Here is a 9,437-nt window from a genome sequence, read left to right as displayed (position 1 = left end):
CCTCTCGCACTGACAGACCCCTCACGCTCCTCATGTAAACCTGAGTCTCCCTTCCACCTGGTGACCTGAGCTAATGGTCCTCAGTGCCCTCTACCGCAGCTGATGGCTTTCACATCTACCCTCTTACCAGCCCCTCCATCACCTATGGGATACCTAGTCACTTCCCAGGAGTTCTGAAAGCCCCTTTGTAGAATGTTAAATCTAACTGAATGTTAAATCAGATCGGGCCACCTTTCCACTTTCGACCCTCCAATGGTTTCCCGTGATTTCAGAACAAAACCCGATAGACTTTACCATGATACTCATCTCCTACCTCCCCCCACTCCCTTGCTTACTTTGGTGTAGCCGTTCCGTCTCCCTGGAGCTCTTCGAATAGGCCAAGCTTGCTCACTGTGCCTGCACGACTCAATCTTTCCTTGCCCTGATGGCTCACTTCCCTCAGTCCTCGCTGAGGTCTTCCCAGCCTGACCCACCCTACGTAAAGCATCACTTGCCCTTTTGGTCTTTTTTTTGGCGATAGCATCTGTCATTACTAAGGACGTCTTCCACAACGCGTTCTATTTCTATTAGAGTTGCACTCTCCAATGCAGTAGTGACAGGCCACATGTGGCTACAGAGCCCCTGAAATGTGATTAACCATAACTGAGATACGGGCCGCACAGCTCATACACATAACGCGGAAAACACATACACTGCATTGTAGACATTAGAAAGAAAAAAAGAATAGAAGTACCTCACTAATATTTTTTATATTACTTACTGAAGCAATATTTTGGATATATTGCATTGAATAAAATACATTAAAATTAATTTCACCTGTTTCTTCTTACTTTTTCAAAATTTGGCTACCGGGGAAAAAATTTGCCTATGCCTACATCTGGGCATGTGCAACCAAGCCTCCTTGGAGACTGCCAAACAATAACTTCCTTCACCTGTTCTTGCTGACAGGCGCTCCCCCCAAGGTTCCACACGATCCACAATCCTGGCCCTACCGTAATGGCTCAAACACCTCCCACAGCAAGAACCTCCCTTCCCTGCATTCCTGACAGGATGTGTGGTCACAGTGTCCCCGTGACACACTGGGTCAGAGACCCTCCCCTACCATGGCACACCTCATTCCACATCACTCATTCCTAATGTAGCAGCAGGGATCAATGTCCCTCCAGCGGTGCTGACCTGATGAAAAGATCTTTCAGGGCCTCCAACGATCGGATTCCCAACCCCCTTACAACTTGTTCTCAGGACAGCCCTCCTCGCTAATTCCTAACAGAACATCTGGGGTTCCCCCCCCCCCCCCCCCCCCCCCCCCGCCATGGAAGTAGGAGACAGGAAGACTAACTTTGGACTCCTTATATTATCTACAAATGAGATTATTTGGAGAAGCAGCCTGACCAGATTGAGAAATCGAGGTCTCACTCACGTACAACTACAAAACTATGTCCCATTACCAGGCCACCTTGTTATTTCTTAGAACTAAAACCGTCTTCACGATCATACTGCTCGACGTAGACTTTTGCAGAATTCGTTCAAGGTAAATCTAAAACGTGGCACAATGTTTGTAACAAAGTTTCCTTTGGCATTGCTTCCTTTGTCGATATACTCCAAAGAAGCACCCCCACAAAGTCTTTCCTGATCTCAGAGAATCCCTGAGGTCCGGCGCCCTCCCCGCAAAGATCCTGCTCAGGGGTTCAACCCCCGCTTAAGGCCCAAACTTAGAGTTCTTAAACCCGCAGCGGAGAAGTCAACCTCCGGTCTCACCTCAGCTGTAGACACCAACGCGACCTCCTCCTCCGTTCCCCCTGCTGAAAGGCTTGAGCCTCGAGCTTTGCTTCGCGATCTGCGCTTCTTGTCAGCGGGGACATCTCCGTGCCCCCCGCCCGTGCACTTCCGGGTTGGTGCTAACCTGCGCATGCTCCGAGGCTGGCGTCCCTTCTTCGGCGCTTTCCTACTCATTTCCGGGTAGGACGGCTGCTGGCCCGGCAGCTCGTCCCTAGTCCCGAGTCACACCTGTTTGGGTTCTGCATCTGTGCAGGAAGGCATCTTCCTGCACACTCGAGGGCTGCCTCCCCTCTTTCTCACAATACAGGTCCTGGAGGGCCCGTGCGCACCGAGAGGTACAGAAAAGGAGGGAAAGCTGAGACGCCATTTGGGGGGACACTGGGGATCCGTCCTGAAGTGGGAGCCTGCCAGCCCCTAAACTTTGAGGCAGGACAGAGCTCCTCATGACCTAGAAGGCAGAGAGGAGGGATGGAGGAGGAGTACAAAAAATGTTTTCTCTCTTTTAAAATCCCTTACGGGTTTTTGGGGCACCTGGGCGGCCTAGTCCGTTAAGCATCGGACTCGATCTCGTCTCGGGTCACGATCTCATCGTTCGTGGGTTCAAGTCCCGCGTCTGGCCCAGCACTGATAGTGCAGAGCCTGCTTGGGAGCCTCCTTCTCTGCCTCTCTCTCTGTCCCTCCTCTGCTCATACGCTCTCTCTCAAAACAAAACAAAAAACCTGAAACCAAAAAACCAAAAAACAACTTAAAAAAAATCTGTTAAGATCCCTTACATGTTGAGATGATAATACTTTAAACATGTTAGATTAAATATACATTCACGTTAATTCCATCTGTTTCTTTTCTCTTTTAATGTGGTTATTAGAAAATTGGAAATAGCTTACATTATGTTTTCATTGGACAGTGCTGGGTGGATGGGACGCCTTGCAAAGCTCCGAGCCCAGTGACTGGCACCTAATAAAATATCTGATAAATTCTCTGAACGTATTTTTTGCAGATTGGTTTCCTGTGAAAAAGCTTTCCAGTGGTTATCGAGGATGCAGCCCTGAATAAAATAGAACTGCCCTGTGGCACTCAGCTCGAACTGGGGAGACACACATTAGGTAAGTGAATATAGAAAGAAGGCACTTTCAGACCAGGGGAAGTAAGTGCTGTGAAAGAAAGAAAACATGGGCAATGGAATAGCAAGGATTGTCATTGTCTCTAGGCTTCTTTGTGCTGGTAGCATTTGAGCCTGAGGCCTGAATGACTAACAGGGGGAGCTGGCCCTGGAAGGCCTGGGGCAGAAGCTCCAGGCAGTGGGAACAGACTGTGCAAAAGTCCTCTAGCAGGAATGAGGCTTCTATAATTGAGAAATGGAGGAGAGCTCTTGTTCTCACGAAAAAAGGTAGTAGGAAATGAGCCTGCAGAGGTGGAAATGTGGTGTCCCATAGGTCACAAGGGCCTAGTGGCGCTGATACTTGAAATAGGACAGGAAGCTTTTGCAGCCCTCTCCACCCACTTCTTGCAGAGAATCAAGCCCAAACACTCCCAAGGCATCCATTACATGCAATGAATTAGGTCATCTATCTTATTAGAAAATGGTATTAGATAGTATCATCCTTAGGAAAATTGAGAAAACAACCCCACGTACCATTCTCCGCACGGCTTATTTCTCTCCCAGGACCCTGAGAAAGACTGCACGAGAGGTTATTTATGTAGGCAGAGATTTGAAAAAGACCATGTCGACCTCAGTGTAGAGAGTAAATGGGATAGGGGTCAAGAGGAAGGAAGGGCAGCATGGAGATCAGTGCGAAGTCCTTCGCAACGGCCCAGTTGAGAGTTTGATGGGGTTCTGGGGTGATGGTGGGGTTTGGAGCTGATGGCTGAGAAAGAATTCTGGAAGAAGTCTTTGGTGCAAAAGTGATTTTATTAAAGCCCGGGGACAGGACCCGTGGGCAGGAAGAGCTGCAGTGCGGTTGTGCAGAGTGACTGCTTATAATCTGTGGGGTTGGGGGAGGTAAAGGCAAGAGAAAGTTTCTTAAACGGATTTTCCTGTGCTAAAGAGGATTTACAGATTACTGGAGGCCTAGGTATTGTCAAGCTAAGGTGGTTTTTCCCTCTAGCAAGGCTTTCTTAAGATAGTAGGGAGTTCCTGGAGTTGAGGCAATTGATGAGATTACTGTAAACTCGGAGACCCTATCAGTTTAACCATTTGTTTTCTGTCCTTTTCTTTGTTCTTGGCCGGCCAGAAGGGCCCGAGGAATGTCACGCACATCCCACCTTGGGGGGGGCGGGGTGGTTTGCGGCTATCAGCTTGCCTTAGGCTCCCTTGTCCAGTTGGCCTCGGCTTCCACCTGGGCTGAGGTAGCTGGACAGGGAGAAGCGAGCTCCTGTCTTCCAGAAGCTAGAACCAAGCGAAACTAGACAGGGGGAGGGAAAGGAAAGAAAGGAAGGAGTCAGGATAACTACTGAGTGTTCGGTTCGAGTGGCTGGGTGGATGCCAACGTCGTGTGTGATAGGTGCAATGAAACCCCTTATGTCAAGGGGTTTTAAAATGGAGCCGGGAGGCCATTAAGATGTGCCTTATGCCTGTCCTCACCTGTGAAACGGTGAGCATTTGAACTGGGCCAAACAACAAATATTCCAAGGACTCAGCCCGAACACCTGCAACAGTAAGAGACTTTGCTTCGTGACAGCCTTAGCAACCAATTATATGCAGTGAAGATTAGTTTTTTGTTACCAACACCAATCAAAATTCTTTGTAAACAATGTATATAAGCATTCCCTCTCGTCTGTAGAAACCCTTGACTTTCGTTCCCAGAGGAGGGATGGAATCTGTGCTCCCTGAATTGCAAGTAAGTACTTTCGTTTTCTTTTTAGCTCTGCCTCTTTTCTGGGTGGACACATGTATGGTGATTTGGATTCCAGTCCCAATTCTGCTGGGTGACCCTGGACAAATAAGTGGCTTCAGTTTCCTCATCTGTAAAATTGGGGTTGCCTTGGAGATTTGATGACCTCATGCATGAAGAGCATGGGTCTGGCCCACGGTAAGCACTTAAATTGCTATTATCGTCGTCGTGATCATTCCTGTGTGACTAGCATACGGAGTAGGTAGAAACATGGGGTCTGAAACCAGTCAGACCTGAGCTGAGTCCCTGCATTGTTATGTGACCTTGATAAGGTCAGTTTACATCCCTGAGCCTCAGGTTCCTTTTCTGTAAAGGGGCTGAATGACAATGCCCTCCTTCTAGACCTGGTTGTGAGAATTCAGTGAAGTCATGAATGTGAAGTCCTTAGGACATAGTCATTCAGCCTAGGACATAGTAATTGCTCAGTAAACAGGGCCTAAATGCTAGACTAACTTGAGTTTTCTTTTCTGTGGCTGTTTGGGGAGCAGAATTATTCCTTAAAATAAGACTTTATATTTTTGTTATAAAATCATACATAGCCATTGAAAAAATGTAAACAGTACAGAATTGTTTAGTAGCAGAATGCAAGTTGACTTACTTCCCTTTCCCCTAATTCCTTAAGTAACCACTGTTGACTGTTGCATAGCTTTCAGAATTATACACACACACACACACACACACACACACACACTCACACGCCTGTGTGCATGCGTGGACATGCTCTTCTTGAGGAGGCCGTATACAAGAACGGCTGAGAGTTCAGATTCCAGAGTCACACAGGCCCAGGTTCTAGTCCTACCCCTGCCACTTAGTTACTGTGAGGTGGCTGGCAAGTTCTTTAATGATCACTCTTGAGTCTCAGTTTCCCTTTTTATAAGGGGAAAAGTCATGGCGGTGCCGGTGATGAGCATAGGGCAGGCTGAAGGCAAAATATAAGCTAGCACCCCCGCCCCACTCCGGTCAAGTGGGATGTTTGTGACATTCCTTAGGCACTTCTGGCTGCCCAGGGACAAAGGAAAGGAAAGAAAGCAAATGGTTAATTGATAGAGAACACAGTCCTGCAGGACCCGAGTCTCCATCAGTTTGTAAATATCTTAGTAAATTACAAGAAAAAGGCAATCTTATCAACTGCCTAATCTCCAGAAACCTGTAGACTCAGTTTCCCGAAACCCCAACGTCACCCCTTCATAGTGATATGAGGAACAAAGGCAAGAAGGAAATGGCAGAAAATTAAATTTCCTCATAACCTGCTGCCCATTGACAAATACTTGAGGCAAATTCAGAGTAGAACATTTCTCCAGGAACCCCCTGCCGTCATAATGTTAATGCCTTACTAGAGGGAAAAGAACCTTAGCTTGACAACAGCAAGGCCTCAAGTCTCTTAGGAGTCCTCTTTAGCATATCAAAGTCCTTCTGGAGGCCTCCCATTTGACTTTACCTTCCCAACTTTATAGTATATTTCTGCCCGTGGGTCCTGTCCCCGTGCTTTAATAAAATCACATTTTTGTATCAAAGACATCTTCAAGAATTCTTTCTTGGCCTTCCGCTCTGGACCATCCCCACAAAAGCCTCCCCATCGCCCCCAAAAAACCTCATCACCGGTGTGCTTTGGTGAGGAGCTGAATAGCGTGTGCTGAAAGATCAGTGCCGTCTGCGTGTGCGAAGGTCTCCGAACACTTAGCTGCTTTGCTACGTGCAGGCATGCTTCATTTGTGTGTTGTTTTTTTGCACTTTGAAGATAACTGCGTTTATTTTTACTAATTGAAGGTTTGTGGCAACCCTGTGTCGAGCAAGTCCATCGGCGCCATTTTTCCAACAGCATTGCAGACTTTGTGTCTCTGTGTCACATTTTGGTATTTCTTGCAATATTTCAAACGTTTTCTTTATTATTATATTTGTTATGGTGACCCGTGATCGGTGATGATGACTCACTAAAAGCTCAGATGACGGTTAGCGTTTTTTAGCAACACAGTAGGTTTTAATGAAGATATGTACATTGCTTTTTTTTTTTTTTAAGACATAATGCTATTGCACACTTAATAAACTTACAGTATTCCTTTAAATAGACTGGGAAGCCAAAAAATTCATTTGACGTCCTTTATTGCGGTGGTCTGGAACTCAAGCAAAAGCATCTCTGAGGTATACCTGTATATTTATTTTAAAGATCCTAGATAATGCCGTTTGCTGTGCACTCTCCTGCAACTGCTTTTGTAGCTTAATAAGGTGCCTTGCACCTCTTTCCACACCAAGACTTGATTAGTCACAGGCTTAGCAACTCCTCGTCCCTAAACTTCTGCTTTTGAGAGATGCCTGCCTGCCTGCCTGCCTGTGAGTCATTAGCAAGGCCACAGCCTCTGTGGTGCCAGGGCTCTCCCGGGCTCTGGAGGTAGGTAGTAACCTTATGCACCCAGGAGATGGCAGGCACTTTCCAAAAGAGGACGACATCTAGCACAGGGGAAGTGAGGGGTTCTTTACAGCCTCTTAGCTCTGTGCCCTGTGCCTTTGGGACATGGTGTGGCCTTCTGAGGTTGTGTCGTGTTTCCCTCAAGGGGCCCTTGTACCTGCTTTCACTTTTCCCTGGGGTCCTCAGGCAGAGTTCAGATTCTTCAGAGTCCAAGCCAGTCTCGATCTGATCTCAAGATCTTGATGTCATTGTTTTATAAGACCTGCTGTCTGGAGTATTTTCTAACTGGCTTTGTGATTATGTTATAGATTTTCATTACTTTTTTTTTTTTTTTAATGTTTGTTTATTTTTGAGACAGACAGTGCATGAGCAGGAGAAGGCAGAGAGAGAGGGAGACAGAGAATCTGAAACAGGCTTCAGGCTCTGAGATGTCGGCACAGAGCCTGGCACAGGGCTCAAACTTGGGAATGGCGAGATGATGACCTGAGCCAAAGTTGGACGGTCAACCGACTGAGCCACCCAGGCTCCCCACTTTTTATTTTATTTTATTTTATTTTATTTTATTTTATTTTATTTTATTTTAATTATTTTATTTTATTTTAATTATTTTATTTTATTTTATTTTATTTAAACTTTATTTTAATTTTATGAGAGTCTGCTGGTTATGGTAGATGGTTATTTCCATCCCACTCTTTCCCCACCATACCTATACTGCTCTTTAATTCTGGGACTTCTTCCCTCTCCTTCTGCAATATAAGCACACTCCCGGTACCAACCTCTTCTCTATGCTCTAGGAATTTGGAGAGTCCCACTTTTCTTTTCTTCTGCTCTAATGCTGTCACAAAACTCAGACATCCTTTTTGCTCAGAAGCCCTTGAATTACTTACCCATGTGTGTACCTGTTCCCTTCTTTATGAGGGAACTGGTTCTGGTCTTTGAGGACCATTTCCTTGAGAGAAGACAGGCCTTAAGAGTTCCACTTGCAGAGGAAATTATGGAAAGGGCCAGACGAATGGCAGTGGGCACAAGGTGAAAGGTCAGGAACAAGGTTGGTGATTTCTTTGGCGTAGGATAGTTCTTGGCAAGGGTCATAACTATATTAGGGCCAGTAATAATCCTTTTTCTATCTGGCTTGGGCTATGGTCAAGATCAAGTGAGATAACATTCTGAAACCACCTTATAACATGTAAAGCACTTTATATAACCTGTTAGCTATCATTAGTTAGCAAAATGACTTACATCCCACACATGCTGTGGCAGGAAGGGCGCTGGATGGGGAACCAGGAGCCATGGGTCTGCTACCAACTTTTTGATAGAGAGTAGCAAGATTCCTTCTTTGGCAAATTGATTCAGTCATTTGTTGAACCACCTACCTGTGGCAGTGGTTCTGGGGATGCATAGGTGAATGAAATAGACAAGTTCTCCTAGAACTTACATTCAAGAGGGGAGACAGACAACAAACAAGTAAACAAATAATAGTAAAGAAGTACCTGAGGCTAATGATGGTGGATTGAGCACATACAGCCCCTTTGGCTCCCTCCTGAAATCACACTGCAAAGACAGTAAGGGGATCTTTTAGAAAGGCTCTAAAGCCATAAGGGCAGGGAGAACAATAGAGGATGTAATGCCAACAAAGGTTTGGAAGCTGGAAAGCAGATGAATGAGTGGTAACTGGAAATGTAGTAGACTCGTGGAAGTTGAATCCTAAGCCACTAGTGGGAAAATCCAGGACTCGGCCACGTTTTTACTGCACAGTCCGCATAAAGCTCATGAATGAATAGCAACAGGTACCTCTGGAAATGAAGGTGAAAGCACACTAATGTCAGGGAGACTGGTTGAAAATTTATGAAAAAAAATCCCCAGATTTCCTCCTCAGTTCTCTGATATGAGGTAACTGCCCCTCACCCAGGAAAAGACCTACAGTTTATTCTCTGGAGAGGATAATACAGAGGATCTTTGGAACCTGGGACACCAGACATACTTGGAAGAGGTACCAGCATGTCAAAAGGAGATTAAAGGAATGATGGATGCCCTCTTCTCTATTTGGCTTCTAACTGACTGATAGTCCAACTTTCATCCTCCAGGAAGGAGATTAGAAGGCTCGTTTGTTTTTCTGGGAAATTTGATCAGCCCAAGAAGAAAAACCCTAAGTTGACATTGGAAGTTCCCCAACTGGATGACCCAGCAGAATCATCCTACAGTGAAGCCTAATTCATGTGCTCACAACTTCCATTCGTTATTTAGTATCTGTGGAAGGCAGCCTCCAAGATGGCCCCAGTGATCTCACCCTGTGGTATTCACTCTTGGGTAATTCTCTCTCCCTTTGAGAATGGGCTGAGTAGAAAATGGCAGAAGATCATGTT

At 45.9% G+C, this 9,437-nt stretch overlaps 1 long non-coding RNA gene across 1 annotated transcript; it reads left to right on the top strand.

The window, feature by feature from the left end:
* Positions 1 to 1,977: 1,977 nt before the first annotated feature.
* Positions 1,978 to 4,802, top strand: LOC125153637 (uncharacterized). The gene is made up of 3 exons (XR_007147532.1): positions 1,978 to 2,114; positions 2,777 to 2,882; positions 4,642 to 4,802. It is a non-coding gene; the product is annotated as an uncharacterized LOC125153637 (long non-coding RNA).
* Positions 4,803 to 9,437: the final 4,635 nt, after the last annotated feature.

Source organism: Prionailurus viverrinus, chromosome E2 (assembly GCF_022837055.1).
Source record: "Prionailurus viverrinus isolate Anna chromosome E2, UM_Priviv_1.0, whole genome shotgun sequence".
NCBI classification, from domain to species: domain Eukaryota; kingdom Metazoa; phylum Chordata; class Mammalia; order Carnivora; family Felidae; genus Prionailurus; species Prionailurus viverrinus.
This window is presented reverse-complemented; position numbering and strand designations above follow the sequence as displayed.